The sequence below is a fragment of the Mycteria americana genome, chromosome 4, assembly GCF_035582795.1.
Source record: "Mycteria americana isolate JAX WOST 10 ecotype Jacksonville Zoo and Gardens chromosome 4, USCA_MyAme_1.0, whole genome shotgun sequence".
Taxonomy (NCBI): domain Eukaryota; kingdom Metazoa; phylum Chordata; class Aves; order Ciconiiformes; family Ciconiidae; genus Mycteria; species Mycteria americana.
Window position 1 is genome coordinate 38,746,950 of NC_134368.1, and position 20,913 is coordinate 38,767,862.

General features: G+C 34.7%; 1 protein-coding gene across 1 annotated transcript in view; it reads right to left on the bottom strand.

Annotated features, from left to right (window-relative positions):
• Positions 1-20,348, bottom strand: part of TENM3 (teneurin transmembrane protein 3) — a 502,889-nt gene extending 482,541 nt beyond the window's left edge. Inside the window, exon 1 of the mRNA XM_075500260.1 lies at positions 20,262-20,348. The gene's annotated coding sequence lies outside the window, so the exon portion shown is untranslated. The remainder of the gene's footprint in view (positions 1-20,261) is intronic.
• Positions 20,349-20,913: the final 565 nt, after the last annotated feature.

Consider the following 20,913-nt stretch of genomic DNA (forward strand, 5'->3'; position numbering starts at 1 on the left):
CCTTTTCTGCTTCTCACACAGCCCTGCCAGAGAGTGGGCTGGGGGTGCACAAGAAGTTGGGAGGGGACAGCTGACCAAAGGGATATCCCCTACCATATGAGGTTGTGCTCAGCAATAAGAGCTGGGGGAAGGAGGAGGAAGGGATATTATGGAAATTACACATGCCAGCCACCATAACAGGGTTAGACTCTCGGTTTCTGCGTAAGCCAAAAGATAGATTTCTTTATGAAAGTACTTTTTATTAATAGTAATACAGCTTGAGCTGGGTGCCTCTGAAGAGGGACCCCGAACAAAGAAATCCCCGGGCAATTATACCCTTACAATCTAAGTTCCCTACCCCTCACATGACAGTTTGGACCAATAGTAATATTAAGGTCTGGGGTCTTCTCGCTTTTTATTGGTTTGATTTGTTTGCTGTTTCATTACTAAACAGTTGCTAAGTGGTCATCTTCTTATACAATATCACATCCTCTTAGGTCAGTTTCGGCCGATTCTGTAGTTAGCTATTCAGCATGTTGTAATACGGTTGTTACACTTCATATACCATGATCTATAGGCTTTGTCTACTCTAGCTATTAATGTTTAAGCTGCTAGCTTTGTCTACTCTAGCTATTATTAATGTTTAAGCTGCTAGCTCTAAGTTTTGACTAACTTTTTCTACAACAGTTCAGAGTTATGGTGTCTGTCTTCCCAAGTAACCGTTACGGGTGATGGAGCCCTGCTTTCCTGGAGATGGCTAAACATCTACCTACCGATGGGAAGCAGTGAAGGAATTCCTTATTTTGCTTCGCTTGCGCATGCAGTTTCTGCTTTACCTATTAAACTGTCTTTATCTCAGCCCATGAGTCTTCTCACTTTTACCCTTCCGATTCTCTCCCCCACCCCACCTGGGGGCAGTGAGCGAGCGGCTGTGTGGGGCTTGGCTGCCTACCAGGGTTAATCCACAACAACCAGGAAAGTAATTCTTAATATTGTCTTCAAACTTCTGACAGGCAGAGATTAAGAAACAATGTAAGGATCCTATTTTTAGCTTCTGGGGAAACCGGAGTGCATACTACATTAATTCATAATACTGACTGGCTCTATAGTCTGAAAAAGGGGGTGGATATCTGATCTGTGCAGCCAAGTTCTACCTGAACCATGAAAGGCATTTCCTATGGTATCTGTAAATACAAAACTGGATAATAAAAGTCAATGCAAACTCTCCCACATGGTACTGAGACACAACACATGTCTCCCTAAGTTTATGCCCTGGACTGTAAATGAAAAAAAAAGTTATATATGTGCAGACATACATAAAATGAATAAATAGCTTGACTGTACAGTCAATATAAAAATGAAAGAACCTTAAATACTGAAATGCAATTGTAGCAATATGGAGGCAAGGTACCGAAAAACTAAAGGCTCAATGTTAAAAATGCTCTAATGCATGGTGACTAGTTACCAAATCATTGATTCACACCATTTGAGAACCTGGCTCCATAAATCTACTTTTAATAAGGATTTTATACCATTAAGTGTATGATGATTCCATTTAGAGGTGTTGCACATTATACCCACAAAAAGATGAAAATAAGTAAAGTTTATTTAAGAACCAGATGAAGTGAAAATTCTGTGATTGTATAGACCTACTTTATTGGGGGTCATCAGTAACATTAAGTCCTCTGGTTCATATACAAACCCAAATACTACAGTGTTTGCATTTTTTCTTTTCATTATAAGCAAGTACAAAACCAAATAAATACACAATAACCAGACTTTTGTCTAACTTCCCGACTCTGAGTGTCTAACCATTCCTATGTGTGTGTAATCTAAATATCTGCACCATAGATCTTAACACAGCCTGCTTCAGGAATTCTGAAGCCCAGACAGCAAAGGAGCTGGAAGGCAAACCTGAAAAGTTAATGTGTAGAAATCTATGGCAACAATCTTAAATTTTGTCCTTGTGTATTCTATATGTGTTATCAGTTGCAGGAATTTAATCTTCCACCTCTGAAGGGCAGGCTAATGAGTTCTAAGCAATGACTTCACAACTGTCAAGAATAGATATTTAAATTCAAGAAAAACCAGGAATTCTTATTACTCTGCTCCTTTCAATATTTCCTGTTTCTAGATTTAGGTGACCCTGTGCTCAAAATTCTTCCCTTCGTGATTCCATTCCTAGGTGACTAACTGTCCTGATTTATTTAACTCATATTTCTGAATATATTCCTAGCATTGCATACTTGAAAGTCAAGCTCGGTGACACTCACTGCCAACATATTTAACTCCCTTTGATGCTCTGATCTTCATTTACTGGAGCATGATCAAAGACTGCTGCCCTCAGAAACTTGGGAAGGAAAACTGAAAATAGCAGCCAGTTAAAGTCCAACAAATAGCAATGAAGGCTCATCCCAGATCAGCTCTTCCTGAGGTGCTCAGATGTGGAATTTTTCACCAGAATCAGTCTGATTAATCAGTCTGCTAGTTTTAACAGGAAATGTACCATTCAGCAGAGGGGTTGTGATCAGGATATTTTATAATTAAAAAAATGAACTGTTAATCTATAGTAGTTCAGCTCATGCACAAACTCTCACAACAGACCCAGGACAAGAATCCCAGCATCCTGAAAGGCACTGCTGTTTAAGAAAAGGAAGAGGAAGTTATTGTTATCAGAACGTGCAACTGCCAATCTTCAACAAGAAAATTAAAATTTCATCTAATTGTTCCTAACTGGCTTCTGGAAGAAGACAACGGAAGGTCATATACGATGACCCTAGTCCAGACAACAGGGCAGCAATACATTTCCCTGGCCTCAGCTGCCTTGCCCGGAGGCAGCAGGTCTCCCATAGGTCCTAATCCCTATGGGACAAGACGCATGGTTAGACAATGGCATCAGTTTCGAGCAATTCACCGGAGATACCAATTCTTGCTTACCACCCACACAAAGTCAGTGGAAAATTTATTATATGTACGGAGATGGAACCTTTCATCCCATGGAGAAAATGCAAAATAGAAGAGACTGTAAAACATCAATGCTATTTTATGTAAAAGTGACTCAAAAAAGCTTATAAAACTTTACCACTGCCTGCCAGATAAAATACTGAAATGATCCATCACATCCTATTTCTTTGACTATCAACTTTAAAGGTCTATTAACTTGGGACTTGAGTGATTATATTGCTGTGTTAACAGCTATGAGAAACCATACGTTGATTTGAATTGGGGAAGAATACCTTGCACACCAGAAAAATAGTTTTCAGTTGCAGGACACTGAACTGGAACTTCATTTCCCACTCAGTTATATGTTGAGATGGTAAAAATGTGTAGTGAGTTTTTCCATACAAACATTCTCTCTCCACCTTTGTTGGTAAGGACTCTTGAAAACCCTAAGTAACAATGACTCAAGTGTTTGTAAATTGTGAAGGAGCTACTGTAAGGTAGAGTTGATGTTGTTATCTAACAAACAACAATTTATGGCACAGAAACTAAACAGGTAGGTAGCTTCTTGCAGAATGGGACCCTCCACACAGGATTTCAGTAAAAGTTATATGGAACAGAATGGATAGGGCTAGACATTTATCATCATCTCAAAGAAACATCCTGGTACTTATGTGAATAGTGCTCTTTTGTAAATTGTATTTGAGCCATGTCCCTAGACACAAGTGGAAAGAGTCCTGAGCCAAAGATCATGTAGGGCATTTTTATTTACTAGTTTATTGAGTTGGCTCATTGGCACAATTGATCCAAAGTTCTTGGTAACAAATGAATTAGAAACAGCCAAGAGTTGCAGTTCTATGGAGAATAAATAACGCTAGGTTCTCAGCACCAGCCTCATTCAGTATGAATGAATGGAGCTTACAGCCTACCGCAGTAAGCGATAGCCTGCTACCATAATGCAAGGATACCATAATGCTACCAGGCATGCAAGGAACCAGAGACCACAGCGTTTGTACAGAGAATAGAGGCTCTGATGTAACCAACTAACTAAAACTGAAAGGCACAGTGAGAACAGATCTCTTGGGTCCAGGTCATGTAAAAAATAAAATAAAATAAAATAAAATAATATTTAAAGAATATAGTTATATATATATAAAAAAATATATATAAACCTATAGTTTTATATATATATATATAAAAACCTATAGTTTTTTTTATATATATAAAAACCTATAGTTTTTTATATATAAAACTATAATCATACATATAGTTTATATAGAATAAGTTTGCATAGAACAAATATGTATAAAATACTATAGTTATGTATAACTAGCTATATATGTGTATATTTGTATAAAGCTATAGTTTTATAATCTTTGATTATATATAACTACATATATAATTGTTCTGTACAAACTTGTTACATTGTTGCTTGTGTGACAAAACCAGCACACTCTATACAGATATATTATTTTACAACCTTGTCACAGTAAAACCTAATAACATAACTGTATATCAGTAATAAAGATTTACCTCCTTCTGCCCAAGCATGTATTTTTTATTTAATTGCAACAGGAATATGTCTATATGGTCTCCACAGAACCTCAACATGCTGTTAATTCATTTGGATATTAACAGTGATGTGCATCCACTAGAGCTCCTGTCAGTAAATTTGAACAACTGTTTTTAAAGACAGCCTTGGAATATGCAACATTTTAATCCTAAAATGTCATTACTTAGAAACTATGTACTTCAGCTTATAAGTAACTGTTTGGGGTTTTTTTTTGTCAAAGGTTGTTTAGCTCATTTTCTGTATCTATGATATCCTTTTGCATAGAACAGATTCTTAACATATTATTTTCATGTTCACAGTATTACTGCTAAAACCTGCTGAGATGCAACCTCACAGCTATAGAGACGCCAGTTACCTGTCATACATGCTTAAAATAATTGGTATCATAGGAAAAGCAACATGGCACAATGTGACATTAAAGAACAGGCATCTCTGTGATACAATGCAGAACATATGTTAAAAATGTGTAATAATTAGAGCACTGCGCATTCCTTTTCATATCAAACCTGGCATTGCTTAAACTATTTGTAAGTATGAATTTCATGCTATAACTACTGGTTCTTGTGAACAAAAGACCTCTTTCTTCAATTACATGTTCACCCATACCATGCAACTTCTTCAACTTCACAACACTTTATCCCACACGAAGTCCACTATCAAAAACAAACAGAAAAACAAACTACACTTTCATTATGAATTATCTACTGGATTTTTCCTAATAGAAAGAGTAAAACATGCAAGAAAAACAGGGCTAAAGGTAAAAGAGTTTAAAAGCGACTGGAATATTTAATTGCTTAAATTAGTGTGAACAAGACTACATTAATTTCTGCACTTTTATTAACTTTTCAACAAAGCCTTGAATAAGCATAAACCAACAGCATGCCTTATCTTTTCAACTTGGATTTATTCCTTAAACAGAAGAATGTTTTTTCTGTTTACATGGAATACTACTAGTTTTGCTGCTGACGGCACTATGAAAGATGCATCCTATCTAGCAAAACATACAAAAGTGTCAATATATATTCTTGAAAAGTCAAAAGATGACTCTGTGTATATGAAGACAATTATAGGACTATAAAGGCTACATCTTTACATTTACTTTAGATTAAGTTGTATCATCATTATTATTGTATGCATAGACCACTTTGCATCTGCCCCTCCCTTGATTCTGTATGTTTGGATCATGATGAACAGTCACATGAAGCTGAGAACGGCTGACGTGCATGGAATGATATGACAAGGAGCTTTTTACCATAGATTGCCACTGAATGCTTAGCAGGGTAAATTTTGGCAGTTCTGAGAGAAACCTAACATATTTGAAAGCCAGTTGTCAAAGAATGTTAGCATTCAGATCTGTACTGTCTAAAATATCAAATTATTGTTAATTAAATGGAGTTTGGCTTTTAAAGGAGCTCTATTTCTTCACTGATTAATCAAATAATTACTATTTTAATCAGTTTTGAGATTAAGTTCTGGCCCATCAAAAGCTGTACTTCTAACAAGAGCCAAAAAGATGCTGAAAATGCAAGACCTTCACAACTCTGATCCCAGCCCAAGCATGCAACATTTTTAAGTGGTTTTTGTCCCCTCATTCCAGCTGCCAACATCACTGAAGGTGGTACATAGATTTCACCAGTTCCCATGTTTAAACCAGACATATGAACACACAGTAGTTAATTCAGACTCAAATGCTATTCTAAAATGTAAAACTCTCTTCTTCCCCTCCAAAATCCCAAGTTGTCTCATTTCTCTATTATGTTTTATCTATGTATTATCTGTGTGATATCTACTTATCTATTTCTATTGTACTGAACTGCAAATTTCCTTCAAATAATTTAATTTGTATTATGTCATTTATTTCCACCAGCTCTTCAAGTTATGCGGAAATATAATCACTGTCTGGTAGGTGATCAGGTTAATATTAGGTAAATTGTAATTAGAGCAGAAAATTCAGGGAAAACTTCTGTGTCATATATTTTAGAGGTAACATAAAAGCCTCAAATAAATAAAAATTAATTGAATAGAATGTAATTTATTCTTTTCAAAGATTTTTTGCACTGGATGTCACAAAAGTAATATCCAAGTCTAAGTTAGTTTTGAAATATGCAAAGTCAAATGAGATCTTATTCACTAAAACTAAACATAATCACCCTAGGCTAAACCTGTGTGTGGTTTTGGATGCAATGTTTTTTGCACTTCTTTTTATTTTTGAAGTCTTTTTAGAAAGGTGTAAAACAGTAAGGATGAGAAAAGAGGGGCTAAGCCTTTAAAGGTTTTGACGGTTTGCTCTTCAACACCTATAACTGGATTTTCTGAAAGAAACCAAGTGAAATACTTAAAAAGCTTATGCTGATCTGCAAACATTTGCCTCAAGCATATTTTTTTTTTTTAAATCAAACTCTTTAATAGTACTTTGAGAGGATGTAAATTCTGTCTCCAACTTATTTTGGAAGTTTTGAATAGAACAGGTAAACGAGGGTAGGCCTTAAAATCCAAGAAGTGTTTTGGGGAAAACCAGTGCCCTAGACAAATACGGTTACTGATAGTCATCGGTGAGATATAATTGCCCTTGTCAACCTTGAACACACAGTGACTAAATATCAGGAAAAAAAAGTCAATATTACACCAACTGTGCACTTAACTACAGTGTTTCTGTGTTCACATGGAGAACACAAACATCAATTTATTGTGTGAGAGCTACAATCCTTTCAGAATTCAGTCAATCCACTGATTTATTAATGCTATTGCTTACACTGAACTAAACATGTAATATGAAGACTTGCCACGTCAAATGTAGCTCTCAGTTTCCAGTTTAAAGATTTGATTTTCCTCTTTGAGATGTGAATTATCCTTGAGACCAACTCTACTAATTTAAATGGGAATTCTGTGAAAAGACCTATGCCAGTTATATTTCTCCAAGTCTGCAGAAAAGTGCTTGGTATTGCCTTTTACTTTCATACTTAAATATTTATACACAGAAACCCCTTTTCTAAGATCTGAGACAAGATGGACACAAAATATAATTGCAATTAGAGATATGCTGAGCTTCCAGAAAAATATGTCTGGAGACTAAGTCATGAAGAATACCTGCTGATTCCTGGGTAGTGTGAGTACTTAACTCACCTGCATGCTGTGCATCTAGTTACTGTTTGTATTTCACAGGAGAGATCCATTACCCATATCAATAGTGGGCAACCAATTATAACCAGAACATATTACTTCAACTATCATAATATATTAGGTTGCAAGTGGCAAATCATGAAGATGATCTACGATAATTAGAGCAAACCGGCAGCAAGTTATGCACATATGTGATTCATCAGCAGAGAACAACTTTACATGCAAAAATCAACAGTAACTACTACATTAGGTAGACTGGAGTCTTCACCTTCCTCCTGCAGTTTTCAGTGACAGGAACACCAAAGACCAGCTTTCATTATTTAGCCCAAAGTACTAATGCTTCTCTTTTTGAATTATGATTTTTACTGCCAGAATTTCTATTCCCCTAATGGTAAATATATACTTTTCTTTTTACCCTGGAGATGCACACATTATTATGAGTAAAATACCAATAGAGAAAACCAAAGTATAGTGTTTGTCTCGGTGGAAAACTTCTGTCTATTCTGAAAAAGTTTGTTCACAGACTGTATCTAATTTATGTCTTTTTATTGGTCTGAAGTTTTTTAAGAAATTCATATGTTTCCTGTAAAAGAAAGCAAAACCTGATTAACTTTTTTCAATATAGACTCAACTAATACAGGCAAGAATCAATGAGTTCAGCTGGAATGTGAGAAAAAAATTAATGGTGTTTCAGAGGATTTTTAGATAAGGTCTCTTATTGTTATGTGCACATTACAGAATTAGAAACCTAATACAGGTATCTGTGCACTAAGGTATATGGAACAGTTATTGCTAACAAAACAATTACAGTCAATGAGGCAGTCTCTGTACTAAATCAAAGTGAACTCTTTCACTGAACTACTTTATAGTGGATACAGTGAAATCCCATCAGAAGATCATCTATTCCTTTTATTTCTCTACCTACAAATAAGATAGAGATTCTTGTAATAAAAGGTAGATAATTTAATCTTGTAGATTTTCTGATCTTTATATTTTTAGTCTCATTAAAAATAATGGGGGATGTTAGAAGACATAAAGCTTGATTTCTGTACGATTCTTTTATGTGCATTTGCATTTGTGGTATCTTCAAAAGACAACAGAACTATTGTGCCATGGCATAAATAGCATGGCATTTAATGTCATTTTTTCATGCTGAAAGATAGCATAGCTTTATATACATTATCAGTTTGATTCTCCATTGATAATACTGAAAGTATTTCTAATAATCTGAATTAGCTGCTTGGATACTATATATATAATAATATGTAGGACTAGCTGAAAAGTCCTGAAAACATCACAACTCCACAAAATTTAAAACCAACAAAAAAGCATGTGTGCTCCACAGCACTTGCAGTCTGAAAACTGATATTCAGGAAGTGGGTGACACTAGGAAGTGAAGTGAATAGAAATTGAAAGATAGAAATGAAGACCATTTAGTTTTAATACTCTTTGGGGTTTATTTTGTATGCAAGTTTTCATTCAGCTGCATAGTAATCTGGAAAAATTATATGTAACTATTCAGGCTCCAAGTCTATTTGTCCTTCCTTATCATGATGATTTTGAAAGATTTTCTCTCTCTCTCTTCCTCTCATAAAGAGCAAACAAATAAAGATTACTTATACCATGGCAATTGCATAGCATTGCAGTGTCAGGGTTGCAATTTTACATCACTGTAATTTGCTGTGTCTCAGCTTAACATTGCTAATTAAGGGTACCTTAAAAGGTGCATCTGTATAAAAAAAAAAAAAGTTTGGGGGATTTCTCCAGGAATGCATAATTCAACAGTCATCTCTGATGAGCTGCTTCATCAGGGAGAGCTATTTGTTTGATACAACAGCTGTGAATGGCACACAGAAGTGGAATGAGTGAAACTCGATGTCAATAAATACAACTCAGTCTGTGTGGGAATAAATACCCCTTTCTACATATTCAAAACTGTGGATTCTAAATTCTGCTTAGAAAGAGAACGTGGGAGTCATTGTGACTAGTTCTCTAAAAACACCAGCTTCCAATCTCAGTCAAAAAAGCAACATTAGAAATTATTAGGTAAAAAAGCATAGCAGTAAACTTTTTTTAGTGCTATAAATCCATCCTCTGTATATTCATGTTGAACACTGAATTTCTGATCACTGCATCTGAAAAAAATGCATCAGACCTAGGAAAGAGGCAGAAAAGGCAGGAAGAATATGGAGGGATTTTGAAGCCATTCCATACTGGAAGACAGTGGAATAGACCAGAGTTTTTCAGCTTGAAAGAGATAACTGAAGAAGGATATGATAGAGGCCTATATAATGATATATACAGAATTCTCATTACTATGACATTAGAATAGGGATCTTTTAATTCAACTATCACGAGAGAAGTTCTAAAAAAATGAACGCAAAGGTTTCCTTAACAAAAAGTATAATTAAGTTGTGCAAGTCACCATCACCAGATGATGCAGCCCAAAAGCATGAACAAGGCAGAAGGCCAAGTGAATTCATTGATACCTACTAAACATAATGACCCGAATCTGACCTCCGACATAACAAGACTTGAAGCCACTGACTGCCAAGTGGTGGGAGGGTATACGCAGGGACGAATTGCCCAGGATGCTTCTTTTCTTGTACTCTTTCTTGAGATGTCTCCTACTTGTTCAACTCAATGTGTTTGTATCTTATGCATCAAAAGTAAACCATGCTAGACTAACCTGGTTCCTCTCTCTAATAAAATAACTGTTTTATTTCTGGATATAGGAAATACAGTAGCTCTCATCCATCACCATTAGCCAGCTGACGGAAGGCCACATTAACTGAGCTCAAGCTAATAGAGGTTGGATAGGTAAGAAATTGTCTGAAGGTGAGATACCTGCTGGAAGCGGTGAAAGCCAGACATAGAAGAGTTTCTCAGAGCCTGATTTTTCAGTTATGTGATTTAATATTTTCATTAGTGGTCTTGGCATAAAAAAATAGTAGGAGCATGCTGATGAAATTTATTGATAACACAATGTAAGTGGAGGTGCTCCAATACAGAAGAGGACTGTTATATCATACAGGAAACGACGGGTGACCTTGAGGACTGGTGTAATAGAAATGGGATGAAATTTAACAATAGCTAATGCAAGATTATACATATATGAACTATTTCTGTTAGGAACTGGAAGCTAAATATCTAGAAACAACTGAGAAGAATCTGTTGTATTAGTTGATTTCAAGATGACCATACACCCTGATATAACACCATAAAAGCTAATAAAACAGTAAAGGCTAATAAATCCTCAATCTTATGCTTTCAGTTCCCTGTTTTATCCTGAAACTTCTTACATAGTGTGACGTATCCAGATTTCCTAATATTAAAGTTCAAAACAACCATCCCTGATGTCATTATTGTCCCAGTACCTCTTTGCTCATATAATCAGCATACTCGTTTGAGAACTATTTGTTAGGTTCTACCAGACTTCAGTCACTACTATAGGAAAAATGTGTGTGTGGGGTCAAACACAGAGAAATACTCAATTCATTTTTAAGTATACAGTGATTGTATACTCACTGGTGGCTTTTTCCGATTTCCAGAGTTATACTGATCTTTCTGAAACCTCTCTTGATTAACATCAGTACCGTAAGCAGAAAATAAGTTTTTGATATCTTTCCATCACTGAAAGAAAATATTTTACAATACTAAAAAGCTAAAGACAGGGAAGATCTTATAAATGTATAAAAAAAGCTGATCTTTTAGAGATAGATCTGAATGTTATATAGAAAATAATTTACCATCTGGAATACTTATGGCTCCTTATGCCATTTCCCTTGGAATGCTTTTCATAAGGAAATCCCCAGACATATTTTCTAATGTTAATCTATTTTTCAATGTCATTGCTTTCAATTGTCATTCCATTATGACAAGTGAATTTATTAGATAAATACTAGATGCAGAAGAAGTCTAAATGAATTACAAATCACATCACTGAGAGGCCGGCAATATAAAATCGGTATGTAATTTGCATAAGTTACAAGTTATAGACAAAAAATTTTGTGAGAACTTCTACAGGGGGCTCAGGTGCTACTCTCTAGTAGTCTGATTTGATTTATTTAATGGAATTGGCTGTAGACGCTTGCTCTGTTCTTATACTCTTACCTATGCAACTTCTACTGATGATGGTTTTGGAGAGATGTTCTTGCAAAATCAGATACCAAATTCAGCATATTCAGCAAAAGTCTGAACTGAACAACACCTAAAATTACTAATGGAAGCTCAGCTCCTTCCTCTGATAGTGTTGTGTCTGGAGTTTAGTTTTTGGACCAGGAAATGATTAAGCCTTGGATGTTACCACAAAACAAGAACAAGCTACAAGTTGCTAGATCTCAGGGCTGTAATGCATTAAATTTTCAAGGAAGTTTGTTACAAATAACATTGAGTGTTCCTACAAGACAGTTCTCCTTTAAAAGTTACCTTAAAGGTAAAGATTTAAAAAAGTTCCAAACATTTGTCCAAAAAATTCAAACATTTACTTTGCTCCTCTGGCTTGCTATCATTTATAATAAGAATAGACAAATTCAGGCCTTTATCTTACCTTCTACAGGAAAGAACTGTACATTTGTTCACAATACCCTGGGACTATCTCAGGCTTTAACAGAATTTTTCAAGTAAAACTGTGTTACTCTTAAACTTGGGGGGGGTGGGGTGTGTGTGTGTGTGTAATCCTACAAATTTTTTTTCTTCTTCCCCTTGTTACTGAGGAATAGTTATATTAAAAAATATCCTATGACTAGATTTTCAAAAGTTTACTTATTATAGAGGCTAATCTCAGAATTTTATAGTGCAATGCAAACATATTTACATACACGTACACAGAAACACATGTACAGAAGCACAATACACAGGATCATTTTATCCTGACTTACTCTAATCTTATTTATAAGCTTGTTTCACCTTCAATTTAATGATGTTTCACCTTCAATTTCAGTTGGAAGAAAGGACTTCAGCCATGAAAACTACCAGTTAAAGTTCGTTGATTTTTGTTATTAATATAGCAATACGAAATGTGTCTCTCATGTCTAATTCAACATTTATATTTTGTTATGTCAGTCAACAGGTTATTGGATCTTCTCAATATAAATCATTTTTTGCTTCAAGAAAAGGACAAATTTGCCTAGTAAAGTTCAAGTTGGGCTAGCAAAGCAAAAACACCTCCTGAAAAATCCCCTGGTAGGTTTGTAATTCAGTAGTCTGGAAACCTATAGCTAGTCAACTTCTTTCCTCTAGCAGAAGATATAGACACGATGAAGGAAAACAGTCTGAATGAATTATGAATAATTAAGTCAGCGTGATGTAATATGAAGTCACCAATACACTACTACAGGAATTAAAAAAAAAAAAAAAGCTGTAGTAAGTCTTTTACATTTGCTTCATGCAAATACTTTAGTTACCAAGAATTCTCATCACTTTGAACATAATTTCATTCCATGAGTGTAAAATACTTTTGTATTTTATACATAAAGTCCTTGTTACCTATTTTTGAAGTTGTCTATCAGTTATGCATCAGGATATCAGTCTCTGGCATTCTTCAAATTCATGGAAATGCTTAAGAATGGGAAGTGAGTTCAAGTTATCTTAATGATGTCCAAAATGATGTTGAAGTTTCTTATTCTTAAATGAATCAGCTGAATCAGGGGCTGATTCTGCAGTGTTTAATATTTATTCATCATTAAAGTCTGTGCTTTTCTGAGGGATTTCTATCAAAAAAGGAGGTTTCATTTCTAAAGAATCCTAAACACTTTTAGAACTTGCTATATCTGTATGGCTTTAAAATACATGCATGGCTATTTCTGAGTTTCAAAACAGTATTCACTCTCATTAATTCATATGTAATCCTATTCTGACCATTCTGCATCTTTATGGATTATTGATTTTTAGACTGTGTAGTGATGCTGGTTTAAAATTGAACTATTCATCCAGTAACATAAATTAAATATCAATTTGTCTTTTGTGTATTGCAAAATATTCATACTGAACCTCAAATGTATTTGGAAAGGTAAGGAGCAAATCACAGTCTAATCTGGTAAAACCATGCTAATGGTTTGGCATCTCACATTTCATATAAGGAAAATTTACAGAACATAAACATTAAGACAATTTAAAAATAGACCTGTAGAAATGCTGTCAAAACATTAGACATACCTTTGCAAACTTTATTCAATCAACAGAGGATATTTCAGAAGACAATATGGAGAGGAAGATCTTCTGTTAAACTTTACACATCTAGACTTCATATAGCTCAGTGATGAAAGACTAGAAACTCAGTTACACAGTCAATAGAGTGATTTATATGTCTCTAACAGCAATTCCAAAGACCTAAATTAGGAGCTTACCTCTTGCTATCAATTACATAGGGCTCCCAATTACATAGGGGGGTGTAAGCACTTAACTTTAGGTATTTAAGTTAGAAGGCTGAGCCTAGATCTTAAAGTCAGACACCAACCTGTTGATTACACCCTTTTATTTTGTTCTTAGTATCGCTTGAAAACTCAGGCATTTTTTCACCGATATTCTATTGTATGGATGTTAAAGACATAAGTTACTGTTCTAGGAATAGGTTAATCAACTTATTATCTCCACAGCAAACTTCCTTTTTACAGCACAGACAAAAATGTCATTCTTCCTTATTTAATTACCTGTTAATTAACCAAAGTACAGTTGCTTAACATTTCTAAAAAATACCAAAGATCCTATCATTCAGTAAGTTTGTAACTGACAACTAGACAGAAGAGAGAGAATATGAACAGGGAAAACCCAAGTGTGGGATTCCAGGTAGTAGTCTCTTAAAAGATATTTAATGAGTAAAGTTTAGCATCTGTAGTCAGGAAAAGAGAAAAAAAGCCAACCACCATCGCTCCTTCCCCTTCCCCAATAAAACCTTATCAACATGCCTATTAAGACAATGAGGAGAAAACTAATTAAAGTAAATTAGCTTAATGTGCACAGGCTGGATAAAGACAGATCACTTTTAAAAATCCAAGAAGATAATGGTACCCATTTGGGATATGTTTTTGGCATTTTTCATATAAATTGGACAGTTTTAGAGGATAAATATGGAAGAGAAGTCCTTACAGGCAATTATGTCTTTACAGTGCTGGTGGCTGACATCATAAAAGTATAATTTTAATTGCTATTAATTGTGTTAAGTCTACTTTTATTGAATACTTAATGCCATCTCTGACAGTTGTAGTAATTTATGTACTTTAATGAAGCTTCTTGGTAGAAGTTTGGACTTATAGGGTCATTTACACTATGTTCAAAATAAGGCATGTTATCAGCTGAGAAGTACAGGTTATAAAGACACTGATTTTTGCCTTCTCAAAATTTGTTCATTTTCATTAGCCTTATATAGATGACTATAAAACCAATTTCTGTCTCATGTTTTAAATGTATCAGAATTTACTAAATATTTTTAAAAGAAACAGTTACTGCACAATTTTCCAATATGAAGCAACCTCTCTGTTTAATAAGAAAACTGAATTTATAGAAGCTGATGAATGACTAAATGACACCAATTCACATTAATATTGTGCCTTTTGGGAATACAGAATTGGTAAAATAAAACCCTGAAATCGCTTTGGCATTCAACTACAAAACCACTCATTACTTTAACTGAATAGGGTTGTCTGCTGGAAGAACTTGGCCCAAAGATTTCAGAATAGATAAAATAGTGGAAGAAATGCAAAATAATAAAGATAAACCAAAGAAGTATTTAACAACATAATTTTATATAATGCAGACAAAAATAATGTTATCGACTTTACATTTCTGTACTAAAATTCACATTGTTCTACTGCCGATAGTTGTAGGTCTTCGCTGCTAGTGTGATTTGCATTATTAAATTATGAGAAATTCATTTATCTCAATCAGTGCTAGTTTCAATATTTGTGATTAGTAATTGCGCCAGTCGCACTAATGGGACAATACATCTATTATTTCTTTTCTGTCTGTTTTCATGCCTATTTAAATTAGTAGCAGCATTATATACAAAATAAATTATTGAATGGGGTAGGAATGTGCCTCAAAGAACTCCCAGGCTCTTTGGAAATCCTAGCCTGTTGTCAGAACTGTGCAAGGCATACTTAACAGAATGGGCTACCAAAAAAAAAAAAAAAAGGAAAAAGAAAAATTAGGCAAAATATACCACTTTTTTGGCTCAGCTATCAGAAGACATTACAATTAAGGCGATGCTCCCTAATGGATCTTGTAGTAGAGGGTTTTATGTAACCGTGGACTAAGATTTTTGAGTGTTAGTTCCAAAGACATAGCGGAGTCAAATACAGCTGCTGGCTATCCATCATCACTTTCACTTTGCTATCTCTGAATCATGTAAATCAAGTTAGAAGACTTACAACTAGGATTTTGCAGTCCTGAAGTTGAAGTTATTGTCTTTGTAATTTGGTCCTTGTTGCAAAATTAGGTGGAATACTCACAGTTAATTTTTAGACAACTAAGGAATGGGCATCTGCTGCTTTTGTTAAAAAAAAAGCCACCAAAAACCAATAAACTAGAAAACTTTAGAACATGTGAAAGCCAAAAATATCTAAAGGTTGTGTTGTTTTAATCTGAAAACCAGATGAAATTTATATTATTTTAAAATTAAAAATAAAAAATATTTTAAAGCTTATTACAATATTAGTAACAGATAACTTGAATATAATACTTTGTAGATATGCCAAATATTCTACATTTTTCATGACCTATGGTTGATTGCTTTACAGATATATCTCAATATACAATAGGTGCACCTGATAGGTGTAGTATCTCTTAGAGCAGAGTGAACGCGAAGATTTGCATGAAACCAGAATGCTTGATACTGTAAAAAAACTGGTTCTAGGAATACTCCATTTTAAGTTGACTCTAAAAGAAAAGCAGAAAATTTCTGCTTTTCAGTAAGAATTTTTATTTCTTTATTTATGAGTTATTTAATTATTCAATAGCTCTATTCGCATTTAAAGTGTTTCATTCCCAATTTATCCAGGACACCAGTTAGTTTTGCTTTTTTGTCCATATCCAAACACATTTTTACCTGAACACATCCCATAAGAAGAAAGATGCCCGCAGATCACTATAGATTTCCTATTCCTGAACTGCTTTATTGGTATTAGTTATGGTAGTTGTCTTCATATTAGCAAAGTGAACATTAACATAGGATAAGACTGTGTTTTTGCAACATGTAAGGAACAGACATTTAATAACAACTTTCAATTTGCTTCAAGTGTTTTTACATTATTTGAGCAGAAGTTTTATTTGAACAAAGTCTGATTTCTCAAAACAACATTAATCAAATTTGCCAGAAATGGAGCAGGCTGCCTATTTTTAAGCCTCCTCTCTTTTCCTTGCTTCTTTATCTTTCCTTTTTATGATAACCAGGGAAAAGAAGCCTTTTTTAAAGACAGTGCAATTTTTAGCTAGCCAAGGAATAACACAACATGACAATGAGTGAAATGACATAATGAGGAACAAATAAGAAGGACTGTTGAACTGAACACCCACCTTCCACTATAGCAAAAGAGAAATTAATCTGAAAGGCCACAGAATAACTAGTGTTAAAGTGCATAAGAAAAGACTCTTGGTTTTCCTGTTTTTTTCACACTATTTATGGTTTGTTAAATCTCAGGCATATGAAGTCGCATATATACACTTTGCTTTACATCTCCCAAAGTGACATTTAGCAGCACATGGGGAAAACAATGAGAAAACTGATATAGTAGATATAATAAATATATTTAAATCTATAAATTTTTAAGTATTCTGAATGCTTTTTCTCAGTGCATGCAGAGTTACCTGTGAATAATTTGAAGAAGTCAGAAAAAAAATTTGATAGTTTTTTAAAGCTGACTTGAATTTGAGGTCTTTAGAAAATGAGAAAGTTTTTGGTCTTACAGTTCTCTTTAGCACTAGAAAGAAAACTTAGCTGCATGCTGGATTTTCCTTAAAACATAGATTTGTAAAATATGGAGATAATATGCAGTATAGGTGAAGCATGTGATTGTAACATATGCATTAATCTTTTTTCCAGACTGCATCTGGAAGATGGTGAACTTTTCTGGATTTGAGATGACACTGTAGAACACGGTAACTATGGTAAGGCCGAACAAGAGAAAATATAGTCCTGGGCAAGACCAAGAATGAGACAAAAACTGGAAAAATATTGTGTTGTTCAAATGTGTATAAAGGTAGATAATGGGAAAGTTGGATTAAAAGTACTGGAACAGGGTACCTACAACCAACACATTTTCAGCTGTTTTCATGAGCTACCCCTCCCCACCTCCAACACTACAAGGTACTGCAAAGGAGAAGTAGAAGGGTGACAAGAATCAGAACTGAAAAATTCAGATCCCAGATTTGATTTAGTTATTACTTATGTTTATTATGAAGATCTAGTGATAGCTTTTCACAATCTTGCACATGGCAATGCATTCACAAGGAGTGCTTGCTTTATCTTCTTCCCTATCTCCAAGAGCATTTCCCTCACTTTGCCTCTTTTCTATTCCATTTTCAGCCTCTACTCCCTTTTCCTTTTATTTCTCAAACTTTCTCTGCTTGCATTTCAGAAGCATATCTACTAGTATATTTTTCATTTAATAGCTGTACATGTATTTGCTATTTATCAAGTATTTTTATGAACCATTCCTTTTTCTATCAAGCAGCCATTCACATAAGAGTCTATTAGGTGTATTAGGTAATTTTTAAGTAAATGCTTATCTGAGTAAATAGTTTTAGATTATAAATTGCAGAAACTACAGTATTTTCCTTTAAATTACCAGAGCTGAAGTCTCCATCAATTCTCGTGATACAGTTTTTGTTGTTTGCACTTATGTCATGATTTGCACTGAATATATTTTTAAAACAAACAGATTTCATGACTTATTATAAGCAGAAAATGAAATGTGAAATAATATCTGTGTTAATCAGCATCAAGTTTTTGTCTTCGAAAACACCAATCCAAACACCTACAGTACAAAGCTGCTCCCATTGCACACACTCTGCAAGCCTCTTTTGCATTTTAAGCTATTTGAGGGTTTTTTTTATTATTTCAGTTTCTATGTAGAACTAACATGGTCAGAAATATCAGAAGGAAACAAGATGCATGTGAAGATGACAGATTAGTTGCCTTTTGCAGTCCAAATAAATTAATTAGATTTTGATCAAATATATGGCTCACAGTTCACTTTCTCTTCTCATATCTACCCACAGAAAATGTCCTCAACAAAATGAATATATGCTATCCCCAGCATTCAAAAATTCTCATAATATATCCAGAATTTATGTTAACAGAAAAGACAAAATTAAGAGATGAAAGATATGTATATATAGCCAACAGCCTTGCAAAATTTTTAGAAAAAGATATTTGGGAAAAGCTATTCCCAAGCTGTAACGTTTCTTCTATTTAACTTCTCCCTGGGAATATTCCATCTTTTATTACAAAGGATTGGAGGGAGATAGATCCAAATTTTTGACCTCCTAGTTCAATTAACCTCTCAATTATATTGCTGTAATTAAGATAACTTCACTGAATCAAATGGAATTATATTAAAATAGGTGTAAATGAAAGGAGAATCAAATCCTGTATTTGTAACCTCCACAGTAAAAGCCAATAAATTCATGTCAAGGCTGCAAATATTGCTGCTGGAAATCATAAAAGCTGAGCGATCTTCCTCAGTTATGGGTTTTTGTGTATTTGATGGTGTTTATTGGAAAAAAAACGCAGGTAGACAATCAGGTATGCTTTATGTGCAAGAGAAGGAAGAGGGCAAGGAGGAGGGAGAGCATGAGAGCAAGAGAGAAAAATGTCCTCTAAGGGAGCTGACAGAATGGGAATGGCACAAGGGAACTAGTGGAAGATCAAAATAGAGTTCAGAAAAGTGAGAAAGGATTAAAGGGAGCCCACGACACTTTGTGAGGATCACAGAAACAGGAAGGGGGTGAGAGTGAGGAGATGGAGAGTGGCCACAAGGAGTATTTTACTGGCAGTCAAAATGTCCCAGTGATAAAACCATAAAACATGAGAGAAAAGGAACTAAATACAAAAATGTGGGTCAGTTGACCTTAAAGGTCTGTCTGAAACACTTTAAGAGGGAAGAAAGAGGAGTTCAGGAATGACTAAGCCTATATCTGAGGTGCCTTAAAGCAGTGGGGGACTACTCCATTCTTAACACACTTCATTGAGTTTTTGATTTCCAGGACATATAGGGTGAGACAGTGCAATGCAGAGAAAAGTTCCTTATATAGAGATATTCACTGCAATACAGCTATGACTTTATTTTTCAAAGAGAAAGAAACTAGAGCAGTTTTTCAGGAAGGTATCTTGATCCCAGTGGATGTTGATCAATAGACAAAAAGAGGTACGTTGATAACAAATGACCAAAATCCACCCAAAAGTCTAACTTAAAGTATAATTTCTGCTTTTATAGCTTTCTCTCCCCCTTTTTTAATTTAATCCATTGGCAAGAAAGGTTTGACTCTTACTTGAACAAGAGATTACTCCATTAAAGTAGTACTTGTGCTATTTTGCAAACAGACTAGTTACAACTGCATGGTGCAAAATTCAGCCCCGCTTCCTCCCTGCGCTCTCAAGTTGCCTACCATAGACCTCACAGGTCCCAGGCCCATGGAGACCTCCCAGATTTACCTGTATTTGAAGACAAGGTGTAGAGAACAGCACGTAGGAGATGCTGCAGCTTCTGCTTATTGTGTAGCAAGAGAGACTGAGATGGAGCAGCACCGCTGCCTCCTCCTTCCTGGTAGCTCTGGGGTAGTGTTAGATTATATTGCCAGTGTGGAGGGGATATGAATCACTGAGAAAAATCCTGAAGGTGTACTGATCAGCAGTCTTTCAGTAAGTAAGCCCAAATCTTGGTAACTCTCAAAACAGCTGATTTACTGTACTGTGCCTATTCTTAGCTAAATTATCATTAGGTTACTCGGTCTCCACATGACAAAATAAGCAAAGAAAACATTATTCAATATTAGGCACAAAAGTAAAATTGTAAGAAACATTCAAAACCATTATGTTTCTTTTTCCTTGTTTTTAAGCTCTCTAGGAAGCAGGAAAAAATCTCAGCTTTGCTCACTGTCCATTCTTGAAAAGCCTGTCAAAGAATAGAGCTGAATCTTCAGAAATATTAAGATAAACATCCATAATAATAGTAATAAAGAACAAGATGTCATGTATCTCTGGTGAAGCATAAAAGTTTAGTACATTATTTAAATGCCTGTTTATTGCTTTACAGATGCCATTTCTTGATTTTCCAGTACTCAAAGCATTTCAATATTTACAATTT